General features: G+C 40.1%; 1 long non-coding RNA gene across 1 annotated transcript in view; it reads right to left on the minus strand.

The window, feature by feature from the left end:
• The window catches only part of LOC110399004, a 69,226-nt gene continuing 54,449 nt past the window's right edge, over positions 1,965 to 16,741 (minus strand). Inside the window, exon 3 of the long non-coding RNA XR_002438811.1 lies at positions 1,965 to 2,435. This is a non-coding gene — a long non-coding RNA (uncharacterized LOC110399004). The remainder of the gene's footprint in view (positions 2,436 to 16,741) is intronic.

The raw sequence follows: 16,741 nt of genomic DNA on the forward strand, positions 1-16,741 counted from the left end.
AGAAAGAGCATTAGTTAAACTTTTCATCTCAGTGGGAACCCCATGTTAGACTCTCAATCCTCATTCAAATGTGAGGAGACTTTAGGGAAAACTAGGCAACGTGAACAACTTTTTCACTCTGAGTTTTCAGGGAAAATGGCAGTAGCAGAGACAGGTTGCTGAACACATGCAAGACTATTTAATTTTGGCTCTGGACAATGGAGATCAAACACAGAAATTATAATGAATTGGGTAGACTATGAGATCAGTTGTTATTTCAGTGTTCTTCAATGGTGGAACAATAACACTAAGCCAAGAAATAAAATATAAGCATTCAAAAGCGCTAGTACTCTGAGACCTGTCCACAGTTCTGGAACACGTTGCCGATTCTCTGCCATTTTAAACACATGGTTTTCCAAACAAAAGAATTACCTATAATTGTTTATAGGTAATGCACAACTGTATCTGACTATAGTTTCCATTTTTCAAGGTACAGAGCAATACCTGCAAAGGATCTCAGTTTGCATAAGGTAATACTATACTGAATTACTATAGTAATTCAGAATAAACTTGAGTTAAATATAGATCAAAATTAAAGTACAGATCAAAAAGTTTTAATAGATGACCATAATTGTGCGTCATGCTGTTTTCTCCTCTGATTCCTTCTAGCTGACAAGATCAACGATGCAAGTAAGCTTTTGTAGGACTGCAGCTGAAATCAGCTCTGCGCTAGTTTTTCTAGCTTCACCAAACTAGAATTCTAAAATTCATATGAAAATGTATTTCTTATTACTCTAGTTATGTACAGAACTGCATGCTTCTTTGAATCTGTCAAACAATCTTTAAACATCTCCATAACCTGAGTGCCATACCATTAACCATGAGATCTGGTTTGAATTTGAAATAAGAAAAGGTGGGGGGACGGAATAGGACAGGAGGGAGAGATAAATCCTGTGTTTTTCTTTACATTTTACAAATTTTATTACTTCAGTCAAAAAATGTGACTGAAGCAATAAAATGTTACTGGTGCTCAGTGTAATGGTATGTGTTTGAAATACAACCCATTTGCTCTTCATTCACTTCACGAGAGTTTTTGGCAACCACTAAAGGCTTCAAGTATGTGTGTAGAATATTCTTTATGCTATCATATTCATATTATTTCTCCACTTGCCATTTCTTAATGAGCTATTTTTAACAGTTGTCCACTTACCAATTTTCTATTTATGGCTATGTGCCTTTCCTCTATTTAAAAACATTTAATGAGATTTGTTTATGAAACTCGTTTGCAATGCTTTGAATGCTGGCAGCCACTACAAGAAGGAGATCAGAGACCATAGGTGCAGCTCTTCTTCCAAATCCCTGTTCCGACTACAGACTAGTAGTCACTGCCAACTCACATGAAATATGGTCAACTGTGCAATCCCAGCAATTATGCAGATGACAGGACACAGCCTGAGTTTATATCATGACATTGCTCCATTGACCCTCTCTCAGCCCTTAGGGACACCACCTCCAGGAATCATGGAAAGCAATGGGAACCCTGAGGTGTAAATATACTCCAAGTTCTGTTGGGTATTCAGGGACCTCCAAATGGCAGCGTGGCAAGCTGATACTCAGCTACCTTGTTTATCCCTTGTTCTGGCTCCTAGTATTTATCTAGCTGTTTATGGACATCTAAAAGCTCCAAAAGCTGTTTTCTTTGGCCGTGAACTCCAGTCTATAAAATACTGCTCAGTAAGGGGATCATATCTGTGTCCTTTAATACCCAGCCAGGTGCTCTTCAGAGTTGGCAGTGGTGCCTTTACTGATAGCTTTGACTGCATTTTTTATCTTTTCCTTTACCATTACAATGCAGACTGCTGTTCAACTATTGCTCCCTCTAAATCATGCATGATTTTGGCTTGTAGAAAAAGTAATTCAAAGACAATTTCCCCCGAGCAGAATGTCATACCTGCTAAAAAGTAAAGAAACAAAGAAATGGGGAGTACAGAAATTCCCATGTAATTGAAATGAGTTGGGGACTTTTCCCTCCCAGTTTCTTAGTTACCTAAGAGGTGACAATTACATTTCATCTAAGTTTGATTAATTCAATTTCTAAAACCAGTAGAACAAGATCAGTACAGAAAACACTACAGAGAGGTCCAACAAAAATACAGTTGGGTAGAACACTTCACATTGCATTGCAGTCTTCCGGGCACATTTTGATTCCTAGTACATCATTACAGCAAAAGATCAGCTGCTGATTTTGCTATATCTTCAATAGAAGAATGGTAGTAAGATCAAGATGCAACATTTTCCCAAAGGAAGCCCCGTCAGGACAACAGGAATGCACCTCAGCAATAAAGTTCAGTGAAGGATGGAGATTTTCATTCTGGCCATTTTCAGTCATTTTCTAGAATTAAATTTCCTCTCCAGTTCACCACTGATCACAGCTTGTTGAGATTCTTTCCCTTCATCTTATGAAAAAAAAAAAAACACATTTTGATTAAATGAGGGTATGGTGAGCAAGTTATGGATATTTTCTTGTGTATTTCTCACTTCCCATACTGCTTCATAGGAGGAGCTCCATGGATACATGTGATATGTGACAGCTGTCAAGAGCAACCACGTTCCTGGAATGCAGCACAAAATGCCATCCACAGCACAAGGATCATCTCGTCACATAGCCAGGAAGGGTATACAGCCCTTGCCTCTGTTCAGACACGAGAGCTGACCAAATATCTGACACAAGAGGTTATCCATTCCACAGAGTCACCTAGAAAAACCTGCATACTGTGACAAGGTCTCAGGAGGACACTCATTCCGTTTCAGAGAAGAATAACAGAATATCAGTGCCTCAGAAAGGAATTTTAAATAATTTCTCACAGCCTTAAATGGTCTTTGTTTCACAAAGTTCGGCATAAAATTTTTACATAGCTGTGGTGGGCAACTGAATTTTTGACCAACGCAAAGCAAAATCACCACAGCAGTGTCTCAGGTCAGACACTGACATATAAGCTCTGCATCATCCAGATGAGATGCATCAGAAAAACAGAGACTTCCATTTACCTTCCAGTACATCAGCAACATGCAGCTTCTATCGCCCTGTACAAAAACATTCCATTTTTCTCAATTAGCATAGCATTCAGAAGGCATATCTTGGAACACTACTAACATACCTGGTGTGGTCTGTTTATGTAAATAGCAACTGAGGCCACAATATTGAACCTCACAGAAAATGTGAAATTAACTGACGTTCCCAAGTTCTTCACAATATTATTCTTTCCCATAAAAGAAACTTTTCCACAAACAGTTCAGAACTGAAAAAAAATCTAATTTATAAAGGATATCCTCATTTACTGATCATCTTCAAGATCAAACATTTTTCTGTATTCCATCAACACAAAGCAGAACATGAATCACTAAACTAGTATTTTTGTGGAATGTTCACATCACTGTCATGGTTTTGTGATTTTCAGTTATTGGTATTCCACATCATAATATCATGTAGTGGATATACCTGGTTCTCAGAAGAGGACTACTACAGTCCCCACGGTACTTTGCTCCTCTGTTACCATTTCCAGCCGGAGGGAAAAGATAGAAGCTCGCAGTATAAAAACTTGCAAATCACAAGACCTCATCCCTTTTTCCACCGTCTCTCGTCTTGGCAGCACCTCGCTCTCCACCTGTCTTATCGTTGGTAGTAGAGTAAGGCCTACCTTGATTTTGGGACATTCTCTCTCTCTGTATTGGATTTATCAGCTTCAATTGTAATTATATTGTATTATAGTGTGTTGTTTTGCATTCCGATATCTTATTTAGTAAATTAGTTTGTTTCTCCTCAGATTGTTGCCGCTGTTCTTTGCTCTCAGGGCCATCTCCTTACCCTCTTCCCCTTTTCCCTTTTCACGGGGCGTGGACCCGTGGATCCCCCGTCCCCTTCGTCACGGAACCAGGCCGAACACCTGTAAACCATTGACAATCACGTAAGAGAAGACCAGAAAATTCTGCATATTTGCAGCTACGTGAAGGTAGATAAAAATGGCAAAATAAGTAATTTCCATAACATGGACACATGGGCACTATCCTTGGTTGACCCTGGCAACATTTCAAAGGGAATCTCTAACGGATTAACTGTTCAATCTATCAGATTTTGTGACATATGCCAATATGTCACAATGACATATGGCTCCACAAATGAACTTGCAATCAAAACATGGAAATAACAGAAATAAGTTTCATCTGTAATTAGTGCTTGCAGCAGAACACGCAAGAAGTTGCGTGCTTTGATGGAAACAACGTTCATGTTTCAGAAACTCCTTACTAGCCTCAGTCCGCAACAGTGGACTGCAAAACAGCCCTGGCATAGCTGTTTGAAGATACATTCATACATGAGGGTACTCTAATGCACCCCATTCTCTGAGCATTCTGAACCAGAGGAAAAGACAATAGATGCCTTTGCAACCAGAGAACAAATCCTTCGCTAGGGCACTTGGCAGGCATATCTCCTCCTATCAAGGCTCAGCAGATGGCTGTGTACGTGCTAAACACGGAGGCAAGAAGTAAGAGGCAGCCTGAATAGACATCTTGTGTCAGTAACAGAGTCTGTCTCACTCCCAATACAATGAAATTGTGCCTACGACCCCCCACCAAGGCCGCATGTGCCTAGAAATTGCAGTTGTGTGCAGTTTTACTAAAGAGACAGTCCTGTCCCCAAAGAGCTTGAAACTGAAAGATAGGAACAAAGAAGCACAAAGAAGCCAAGAAACGATGCCCCCAAATCAGTTTCCAAATAATAACAGTTATCAGATTGATGGAAATACTAGATAAAATAATCTTCTACCAACCCTTTGTTAGCAAGTAATTTTAGCATGAGGAGGGGGAGAAATCAACTATTGATCCAGCTCCGCATTATTGCCTCAGTGAGAATAGAGCCTGTCATGACCCAACAAGGTGTTCTTTATTTTACACATAAAAGCGACGCAATAGATTTCAGGTGATGTTAACTTACATCAGGGTAAGCAAATGCATACACTCTTCATTGAGTGAAGGCCCAGTCCCATATATTTAATTGCAAAACCTTTGGGTGAGATCAGAATAAGCTGTGACAGCCTTCTCATGCTCAGAAAAGCCCACATAGAGCCTCAAAGAAGACAGCCACTGGTAACAGCTATTTGGTATCACACATCTTCAGCTATTTCTAATTCTCTTCCCTGAAAAGCAACAAACAATTGTATTAAAAACAACAGAATTTGCTCAATTAAATAGTGCTATTGTGCTCTTCACATCTGTTGCAGTTCCTATAGAAATAAGTAGAAGGCATTATTTTCAGAGCAACCTACATATTTGACCTGAGCAGCAAGTAATCATTCACGGCCCATAACTTGGCCTGGATGACAGCTGTGAAATCACCTTGGCCTGCAAAATGATAAGTTTCATTTAACAGCTTTGCCCCCATATCTGTTAGAAAAACCTCGAGGACCCTCCTACGACATCTACAGCAACAGATTTCCCACAGTTTTCTGTGGGGGTTTCCAGAGCTCTGAGTAGAGAACGTCAGGCACCTCTGAACATGACAGCATACTCTCAGAAGCACTGTCAAGGACATCAGTAGCAAAGTCAAAGCTCAGGAATGAAAAGAAACATTTACACCACATTGTCTGTATATTTTTACTCTGCACTTGATATATTAATATCAATGAAAGTCAATGCATACTCAAAAGAGACACTGAAATACACGATTTAACTAAATAAGAAGTTTGTAAGCTGAAGGTCTGAAGTGTGAGTTTGTGTTTAGCAGACAGAATTGAGGAATCACAGAAGAGATAGGGTGGAATGGGCCTCTGTGGGTCTTCTGGTCCAAGTTCCCACTCCAAGCATGCCCAGCTAGGGAGAAGTGATGAAAAGGAAATTCAAGTATGCACCCATTTTTCAATCCACTGGTATCCAGGATTAAATGAGAAGAATAAACACTTGAACAGTCCAGATTTGTTATTAGAGCAATTTTTCATTTATGCTTTACCTTCTCTTTTCAGGCACTACACAGGCAAACAGCAACAGTGCAGTCTTTGCCCCAACCTCTTACAATTTGGACTTAACTGAGACTTAGGTGAAAAGCCTGAAAAGCTCTGAAAAAAAGACTTCATTTCCTTTTAGAAAGAGAGCAATTAAGACAGCTATAATCAGAGTTCAAATTAACATATACATGCAAGGAATAAAACGATTTTCCTCACCTCAATATATTTTCCAGCTAAATGTCTTCCAGTAAAAACAGTGACCTTTTGTTGAGCGATTTGCTCGAAAGCTGTTTTGCGTAACTGTATTTAATAAATTAATGGAATACGTTTATTCCTCTTGTAATTCTACTTAGGCTGTAGTCTCTACATCCCAGACACTCGGGGAGGAGGAGAAGAGAGAAAAAAGGTGGTGGGGAAGAAATAAAGAATATTTCAAGTATACTCTTTGGCAAACACTCTAGATCAAACTGATAAGCCCACAGACTGCTGTGCATTCTCCATCACAATCTTTAAAAAAGTGAAACAACCATACGATACTTCCAAAAATAATATTCAGGAAAAGAAAGACTCAAGATAAGAACCCAATTTTATACAAGTTCTGATAGTTTAGTTAGAAATGAAAACCGCTGCCCTGTCTTCCTGCTGTGCTTTTCTTGTCACTTTACCAAGTCTAAAGCCTCTTTTACTGGAGAGTAAAGATTCCAAAATTCTTACTATTAGACAAGACAAAATAGCATTGCTTGACATGGGAGAGCAGCTATCCTCAGCTCTTCACTAGTGCAAAGAGCAATGCAGCTGTATGAGCTGTGGTTTAGCTGAGAAATCCCCTGACTAGGATAAGTAATCCTTTTCTCTACGAACACAGATGCCTTTTCCCGTGGCCCTCCTCTGCTTTCCTCCATGCGTCTTCTTACGCATACACTCAACCCTACCTCCAAAGCCAGAACTCAAACACTGCAGATGCAATCACTTTGCTTCATCATTACTAGTTTTTTCCTCATATACATGAAGAAAATGAGGCACAAAAATACATGAAGATTTTCCAAAATCACATGCTGTGTGTAAGGTAGAAATAAACTTACCTCCTGATCCCAAGCCTAATGGAAACTTCCTTTTAAGAATTTTTCACTCTGAACATCTTTTGGAAAGAGAATAAACTAGAGAATATTAAAGTGTGGTATTTCCAAACAGAGAAGAAAGGAGGAAGAGCACTCATGCCTTGAACACCCATCCAGCCAGAGCTCGGCATAAAACCTGAAAGGTCTATGTGTCAGCAGTCCTCTGTTTTTCAGCAAGAGCTCCAATTTCCCCTTCCAGTGTAGATGTGGTCTTATCCTGCCGAAGCCCAGAAGCACAGCCCCACTACTGTGTCTTCTCTGCTGGAAGAGCAAGTGGAAAACCTACGTATCAAGGTGATATGTCTTAATGAGGCTTTCCTTCATTCGCTTTATTAAGAAAAATCTCATTAGTCACATTTTAAATGCAAAAATATCACTAAGTCAAGCATTCAAAAATGGATGAAAACTCCAGAGTTTAGGTTTTCAGTAACAATTAATTAACCTCATAAGACAAGCATTACAAAGCCCATCTCTTTTTTAAGGTGCAGTCTTTCATTGCTTTATTTACTTCTCCTCTCTTCTCTGTTCCCCAAGTACAATCAAACGCTGCCTGCCAAACCTCAAATGGAAAAGCACAGAAACTGCAAAGGTTTTCCAGTGAAGCAACATGCAAGACATTTTCCCTTTGTAACATGAACAAAACAATGGCATTTTCTTCTGAGAAGTGACTGATTTAAGCTTGGCTCAAATTCCCCCCACCGTCACCTCTCCTGAATGAAGACACCCGTCTGGAAAATCTCATCCGAAACTATTTAAGCTTTGGCAGAGCTAGCGCAGACATTTAAAAGCATGACCTTCTGGCTAAAAGCGTTAAGCAACCTTAAGCATAGGTAGAGTTAGCAACCCTGTCCATCACACAAACAGAAGAATGAGATTGTATTAATCTGAAGTTTTCACAAAGCAGGAAGGAGATCCACTAACAGTGCGAGGAATACGTTTAATGCCTCTTCTAGCCAAAGCAATAGCATCCTTCAGTTACAGGATTAACAATAGATATTTGCACATTTCCCTACAGCACTTCTGCCAGAGGAACTTGGCCCCAACCTTCCAAAACTTGTTATATTCTCTGTTACACAAGACCAGATCGAGGAAGTTATAAAATATTCCCTTCTTCAGTGAATGCTGAAGGAAAAGGTTTACACTTGAGTTTTTCTTCTCACATTTGCGGGTTTCATTCCTTTTGGATGAGAAGCTTTGGCAGAAGGGTCCACTGTCCCCTCCTCTTCTCTCCTCCTTCCATCCATTTCTTATTTAGCTGGATGTTTGTCCACATCACATGCTGCTTTGCACAAGAGTACGTGGCTACAGAGTCAATCCTGATCCGATCAATAAAACAAGATTCCTTTTATGCATTTGAAAACCATGCTTACTTAATTCAGATACAGGTTGCTGAACCAAATGCAAGAACCTCTAGGGAAATGGACTGTCTGTTCCATCCAGACAACGTAATTAGTGGTCCCTTCCATCCTCCAAAACAGTGAATCTCAATCTTGGTAACAAAAAGTTATCCAGAAACTTCTAGGTTAGAGCTATTCAATTAAGACAGATATATAATTAGCAGTACCGATAGCTTTGTTTTTAAGAGATACCAATTCCAAACTGAAAGAATGGCACCAACACTAACAATAGGAAATGTGAAGCTGATGTTCAAGTTCACGCCTCAGGCAATCTCCTGGGCTGCTGGATGCGCACATCTGTGAACCACATCACTAGCACTGGGAACACTGGTGGAGGCCCCCCAAAATCTCCCCCACTAGTACTAACATGGCTCAGCAGCCTTACAACTGTTTTGTGTGTCCACTCCTCAGCAGCCACAAGGTCACTTGGTTGAAGAAGGAAACGTTCAGTTCATGTTAGCTATAATTAGTCAGCGGGTGTAAGGTATTCTTATACATTACTTCTACAAGCGTGAAAGTAGCTGGATGTTCTACATGGAAAATTATTAATGACTAGGAAATATCTTCCTTTGAAAAATACCGTGTCCTCCATGTGGTCCAGTCCTCACAGTTGTCCTAAATAAAGTAAGGTTTAAAAACATATTAGGAAGTTCTGCTTTTATAATTTTCTTTAACGCAGGTTTTGTAACTACTGCCCAGATGAATGCTAACCAGTAACAGAGCTCTTAGAAAACATTAGTGATCAACTGTGAGCATATTCTACATTTAGCTTTTACTGCCAGAAAACAGTAAGAGTATTCAACTTTTTTTTTTCCTTTCTCAGAGTTTACTCAATATTTCTGCTTCCTCTGAGACTACAATCATATATGAAATTATATATGGAAGTGAGGGAAATAAATGAACTTACCATAATAACAGGAATCAGTAGCCAGCATTTACAAGAACTGCTCTAAAAGTAATGCCTCCTATTTTGTTATGTTGGCCCACATTGTCAAAGGCAGATACTGGTGGTATGGCAATAGAGGTTGAACCTTCTATTGAATATTCCCTTACATTTTCTTGCCATGAGACAGATGGCAGCAGAAAGGAAGTCTGACAAAATAGTGTCTGGCACAGAAGCATGTATGAAGCAAAGGTGTGTCACTGACTTCAGAGGGACCTAGACAGGCTTGAGCAGTGGGTTCAGGTGAAGCTCATAAGGTTCAACAAATCTAAGTGCAAGACCTTGCACCTGGGTCAAGGCAACCTATACAAGCTGGGAGATGAAAGGATTGACAGCAGCCCTGCTGAAAAAGACTTGGGGCTACTGGTGGATGGCAACCTGGGCAAGAGCCAGCAGTGTGCCCTTGCAGCTCAGAAAGCCAACTGTACCCTAGGCTGCATCAAAAGATGTGTGGGCAGCAGGTCAAGGGAGGTGATCCTACCCCTCTACTCCACACTAGTGAGGCCTCACCTGGATTACTGCATCCAGACGTGGAGTCCTCAGTACAGGAGAGACATAGACCTGTTGGAGTGCATCCAGAGAAGGCCCACAAAGATGATCCATGGAATGAAACACCTCTCCTACGAGGACAGGCTGAAAGAGTTGGGGCTGTTCAGCCTGGAGAAGAGAAGGCTGTGAGTTGACCTGATAGCAGCCTTTCCGTATCTAAAGGAGAGCTACAGAAAAAAAAAGGGACAGACTCTTGAGCAGGGTCTGCAGCAAGAGAACAGGGGGAAATGGTTTCAGGCTCAGGGAGGGTAGATTTAGGTTGGATACAAGGAAAAAATCTTTTACAGTGAGGGTGGTGAGGCACTGGGAAAGGTTACCTAGTGTTGTGGTTGATGCCCTGTCCCTGGAGACTTTCAAGGGAAGGCTGGATAAGGCCCTGGGCAACCTGATCTAGCTGTGGTGTCCCTGTTCACTGCAGGGGAGTTGAACTAGACGGCCCTCAGAGGTCTCTTCCAACACTAAGGATTCTATAAATTCCTCCATGCAGAAACAATGGCACCCACTGATGTTCATCAATGTCAGCTGAATGTTTATGGGGACCAAACGGTGGATGTGAGCACAGAGAGATGGTGTTATTGTGCTCTTTGTATCTGCTGTAACAGTTTCCATGGAAATAAACAGGAGGCATTAATTTCAGAACAGCCAACATATTTTTCTTTGTGACACTCATTGCCATCTGCAGGCAGCTTGCAATTAGGGTTTCCATAGCATAACATGCTGTCTCCCAGCACATACAAGGCTTTCCTACACAAGATACTGCATGGGCTGCTGCACTGGAAGCTGCTCTCTGGGCATTCATGCTCACAATTTTCTGAGCTGGTTTAGGTGGCAGCAGCTTTTTCTCCCATTGGCTTCCTGATGGAAAACCTTGGCCTGCAAGAAATGTCACTGGGGCACTCAACAAAATGGGGCTAGTAACCTTGACATTCACACAATTGCATATTAATAAAAGCACAAGTTTTCATAGAGTTACAACCATATGTGTTCCCTGTGTGCATATTCGATTTGTTGTTGTCATTTTTAAAAGGGCACTGAATAGTCCATTGCAATATCTGATATTTATAGAAAACGCTTGTTACATCATACACATAAAAACCAGAGCACAGATGGGCATCCACATTTCTGTTTCTGAAGCTCACCTTCTCTATAAATTGTAGTTTCTCTCTAGAGCAGCCAGATTTCCTCACCCTTAACAAGTCCTGATCCCCTCACTTTCCTGTACTGTTGACTGGGAACATACAGAATATAAACCACCTGTTTTGTACATATGTTCAAATTGGAGATTTCCTATTCTTCCTTCAGACATAGCTGATTTCCATAGAGTTCATTTCTCCACAAATTTCAATCTTCTCTTAAAGGTACTTTATTCCAACAATGTAATAATACAGCAGAGGAAAATCTGTATTTAGGATTAACAGTACTAAACCTTTGATAGCTAGAGAGCCACTTCATTATGAGTTCAAATGATGAAAATGATGCAAAAAATAACCCCAGAGCTTGACAGATGATATTGTTACTCTGGTACAATAGTATACAATTTTGGTTTTGACACAACTTGAATACTAATCTAAGAACAAAACACCAGGAATTAATGACTCCCTATTTCTATCCATACTGCCCTCAGATACTGTTTCACAAAGGGCAGCTTCACAAAGAAGCAGACAGATGCCTGACTTTTCTCCAATTCACCAAACTACAGAGTTTAAAAAAAAAAATCAAGTCAAGGTTGCCCACTTTCAATCTCTATCAATCAAGCATCTACATGGTCTAAAGCATATCACAAACACCCTAAGTAGCAAAAGCTAGGGTGAAATGTTGCCTCCTTCAGTCTTTCAACTTGAACTGAGTACTGTGCCTCCAAGTACCAGTTGCTGCATCATTGACATGATTTGGGAATGATATCAATAGCCCTAGTTCATCAATTTGCCCTTATCAGCCAAGTAGACTCTCTCCTAGCTGTGTTCTCAGCCTTCAAAATGCAGAAGCTCAAGGTGCAATCTTGCAGTCTATGCAGATTTTGACAAGATTTGGAGAGCTTTAAATGGTTAACTCCACATCTGCTTCCATATGTTGGCATTTTTTTTAAATTCTAATTGAAAAAATGAGAAGCTGTAAACTGAATGACAAACATGGACATCAACTTCTAATGTTCCTCTTAATTCACCATGCAAAAAGAAGAATTCCAGATTACTACTTTATTTTTAGATATTGCTTGCTCACGAGCAGCCTCTTGTCCTCAGTTGTGGGTTTGGGACTTGAAAAAGTTACACCGCAGACTGCAATTACATTTTGCAGCTGTTGTAGGTATAACGTTGTAATTTTATTTCAAAGGGTACATTGTACTGATCTCTACATTATAACAGCAGATGTGCAAAAGGTAGTAATCTATAATTATTGTTTTTAGAAAAGAGAAATGCGTTAGAATCTGTTTGTCAGAAAGAAGTTATTCCTGAGGAAAAAATAAAACAGATGATAATAACTACAAAGGGGAATGGAATGACAATAGAGAAGTGCTGAAGTTCAGCTGCTGCTCCCATTGCCTCTGTGGCTGCTGGATGGAGCTATAACGAACAGGCAATTTGACATATGCTCCTAAATGCCACCTGGCAGAAACACGAACCAGCGGGTTCTTGTTTTACACATGTGGGCAGGTAAACTCACCTTGGCAAGTCTGATGATAAAATATCGTGTGTACTGGGGAAAGACTGGCAGTAGCACAGATTTCTCAAGAGCAAACAATAGGATGAGTGATCACTAGGCTTCCTTTACCAGTCTGAAGGTATTAGGGTCTAAAATTAATCAAGTCACTAAGAAGCATGGCTGAAACTCACATCTGGGTGCTGAATTCAAACAAACTGAAGAGAGAAGTCACAAATTCTTTCAATAATCAATTCAATTGATTTCAGTAATCAACTAATGGCACAGTTATCTTCTGCTGGCTTTACACATAAACGAAACACCTTTTTAGGTTTCCTGCTTCAGTTTCAATAAAAAAAGTTATGGAGCTCAATGTACATACAGTGAAAGAGTAAAATACAATGGCCTATAACAGCTGGAGCTCAAGGAATGTTATTTAAATCATTCTGCTTAGCCTCAGTCTGTGAATGCTCTCATCAAGTTCAAAGATGAGAGTAAGAACAAATTAAGGACAGCTGCTTCTCCACACAACTGTAACAGTGTCATTTATTTCTCTTTTTCTTAAGTGATTTCACCTACAGAACATAAATAGTCTGGTCCGTAGCACCTAGCCATAAACTTAAACCCCTTAGGGCATAAAAGCAAGTCCACTAAAAGTGAAAAGTAGCATCCACCGCAGAAGGAACACAGGCTACCAGTCTTCTCTTTAAGAAATTTATTATTTATGGCCTAGTCTTATTATAGCAACATTCTGCAGATTTTTTTCTGTGTCAGAGCATTTAATAAATGCTGTATATTCTCAAACTGTAGGTGCATGCTATCAATAAACTATGCAGTGAATGTAACCTTTGTCTTCCGACTCATGTTTGCAAATGAATTTCTAGCATTTCACTGAACAGGTGAGAAATGCAAACTGACACGCAAGTAATGTAGCAATCAGACACTCTGATCTAGACTTTAAGACTTCAACAGTGGCTGAAACATATGAAAAAAAGCCATTGTAGCCAGTTAAAATAACTCAGTGAAGATATCACTTTAAAACACATCATCTGAGAATATGTCTCATTTTGACTGTGGTAGCTTTTGGTCCAGAAGGAGGATTTATCTCATCGTATTTGCCTTGAAACTGTTAACAGAACAAATAATAAAATACATCTAATTGAACTGATTGATGAAGCCAAATAAAATCTTAATCATACCGATACTTCTGATCGTATCTATGCTGATGACTTGCGAGTCTAGACTCTCTTTGTTAAATACCAGAAGCCAACAACACACAGCTCATCACATTATAAAAAAATGTAGAATCTAATCACAAAGCAAACACTCTGTTATAGTATCTCTGTAGAGCAAAATAATACTGAAATGCCAGGGCCCCCGCTCAAAATATGCATGAAATCGCCATCGACATCTGCTGGGGCTCAGCACGCAGCAAAAGAGCAGGATGTGGCCTAACAAAATGAACAGCTTCAGAGTTCTTATTTAGTTTATTTAGATCCATTTTAATCATTTATATTTTAATTTCTTAATATGAAAGGTTCTTTCCTTCCTTAAAACACGTTACCTGCTGCCGTATTGGGCTACAGCCCCTTTTCCTCGTACTTCGAACTTACTAAATGCTGAGTAATATCAACCTAACCATACCCTTTCCCTTAAATCAAAAAAAAAAAAAAAAAATTCTGGATATTCTCTCTATCAGCAAATAAAGATAAGAGCAGCATGCTGGAAATGCCAATTTTACTGCGTATTTCAGGATGTGATAATACACTTTTCATAGCAAATTCTCTTTCCTCTATCCAAAAATTAGCAAGACACGTTTGCTCTTTTTCTCACAAAAGGCTGGAATTTTCTGAAAATACTAATTACAAAAACATCTCTGACAATTATTGCAGATTTACCACGTCTCATGAAGTACAAAGGTTGTAATTATGGCAGAGTGAAAAATGAATAAACACCTATTTGTGGTGGAAGAGCTTTCAGGAAAAAAATAAACTTAGGCAAGTCCACATGAAAATGCTGAAAACAGTTTGAAGAATGCAAAACAAGTGTTTTACTACCTGTGCAAAGGTTCATAATCAGCCAAGAATTCCACTTGAAGGGCTGGAGCCTACAATGATTGAATACATGACATTTACAAATAAAAGCAGCTGGCTAAGAGTCTCTTAAAACTAATCAATTTTCCAATACATTTTATTATGGTTGTCAAAAAATCCAATGATGTACGTTAGTAGTGTGTAGCTATCAAAAAAACCACCCTGGTAGCTGCATAATCTTTGCTTCTCTGTAAGTTTGACTGTTTCTCTTGATTAAAATAAGAATACTTCATTACAAGTATTAACCATTGCCTGATGACTTATGTAAAGTTTATGATTTTTCGTTTATACTTTAGAATCTTAACCACATTGTCTCACTTATGCATAATCCATCAGCCCAGGTGACAAATAGTCTTCTATACTTGCACATTAGGAGTATACAAGGAGCATACTGTAATAGCAGCTGGAACTACAAACGCCACTGTCAATCAAACCAGCTGGCATAGGACCATATTTCTTGTCACCAAGAGGCTTAAAGCAAAGAATCTGTGCCTAATTCTCTTAAACCTTACAGGTCAAAAGGTTTTAAAATTATTTTTGACACCATTTCTTTGCTTTGTCAACAGGCCTGAGTACTTTTTAACATGTAAAGGATATCAAAAAGCTCCTCATCGGAACAGTCTGGCATTAGTAATTTATGGGTTTCAAGCCCACTGGCACAACCACACGCCATCCTGTAACGAAAGGATGGAGATGCGCCTGGAGGACCATAACTTTTATTAATGCAAAACTTCCAAAGCAAGCACCCGCACTGCAGGCAGCCAGCAGCTCCTGCAAGCACAGGGATTCCTGTGTGCCTGGTCTCAAGGTATTTCCCATGATTTGTTATGAAATTTCCCTCTTTCTGTTTTAGGGTACAGAGGCTTGAGAACCCTTTAAGAAATTGCATTATACAACTGAAAACACCATACGAAAATCAGCTCCTTGCACAACCGCAGAGCTGATGCCCTGGTGCCACCAAAATCAACAGTACTGTATGCACTGGTAGAGGTGGTGCTGAGAAAGGTGCCCAGGTCCCTGCCCCTTGGCACTGTGACAGAGTTCTCCTTGCCAAAGACCATATTTGTCACAACTTCTAAAGGCAAGTGCATCATTTACATAAACTTGTCCCCAGGCTTTCCCAAATGTTAAACTTGGAAATAATAAATAATATAAATAATAAGTATAAGCAGGCTGAAAGCCCCCAGTTTCGCTGGAACAGGTACCTCGCTGTTCTTTCCCACCCTCTCAAGATTTAATTCTCTCATCTGCCAAACCACTCAGTGCAGGCACTGGAGCAGAGGGAAGAGGAGGAGGGAGGAGGAGCAGGGGGAGGCAGCCAAGAGGACAGCTCTGCACAACCCCCGGAAGTGCTCCAGGGCTGAATTTTGGCCCATAGCCCAACACTAGCAAGTACCACTAGCTTCAACTCCATCAGATGAAATATTATCATAAGGTTATATCCATTTTCCTCCCTGCGTTGTGTGTGCGCACTGAGTCTGGTTTTTATTTTGGTTAAGGGCAAGGACACCGTTTTCAACAACCCACACAGAAACTCCTGATTAAAACAGCACATTTCCTCACAGCATATGCACAGGGACATGAATATCATCATGAGAGACAATGAGCTGCAGAGCACTACTGCACACAAGGATCATGGCCAGCCCTAACGTCATCTTCCTGGGCTTTGGCAAGAAGCTTTGTACTCATGTCCATGGAACGATGACTGCCACTAGGCCAACCTCCTGTTGTCCTGCTTTGCCATGTCACCTTGCTGCCTTGAAACTCAGAGAGCAGCCACAAGCTGCTCCTCAGATCTTGCTGTAGGCAAAGAGATAGGCATGAATCTCACCCCTAGTTCTGACCTCTGTAAACCTCTGCAACCGATCTGTCAGGACTGGATAAGTGATAGATAACAGCCTATCTCCCAGAGTGGAAAAAAGAAAGGGAAAAAAAAAGCACATCTTCCATAGTTGGAAGCAGGAGACAGGAAAGGCAGAGACTAAGGAATCCCATCAAGAAGAGAGGTGAAAAAGATACAAATGTCTTG

Source organism: Numida meleagris, chromosome 4 (genome assembly GCF_002078875.1).
Source record: "Numida meleagris isolate 19003 breed g44 Domestic line chromosome 4, NumMel1.0, whole genome shotgun sequence".
Classification (NCBI taxonomy): domain Eukaryota; kingdom Metazoa; phylum Chordata; class Aves; order Galliformes; family Numididae; genus Numida; species Numida meleagris.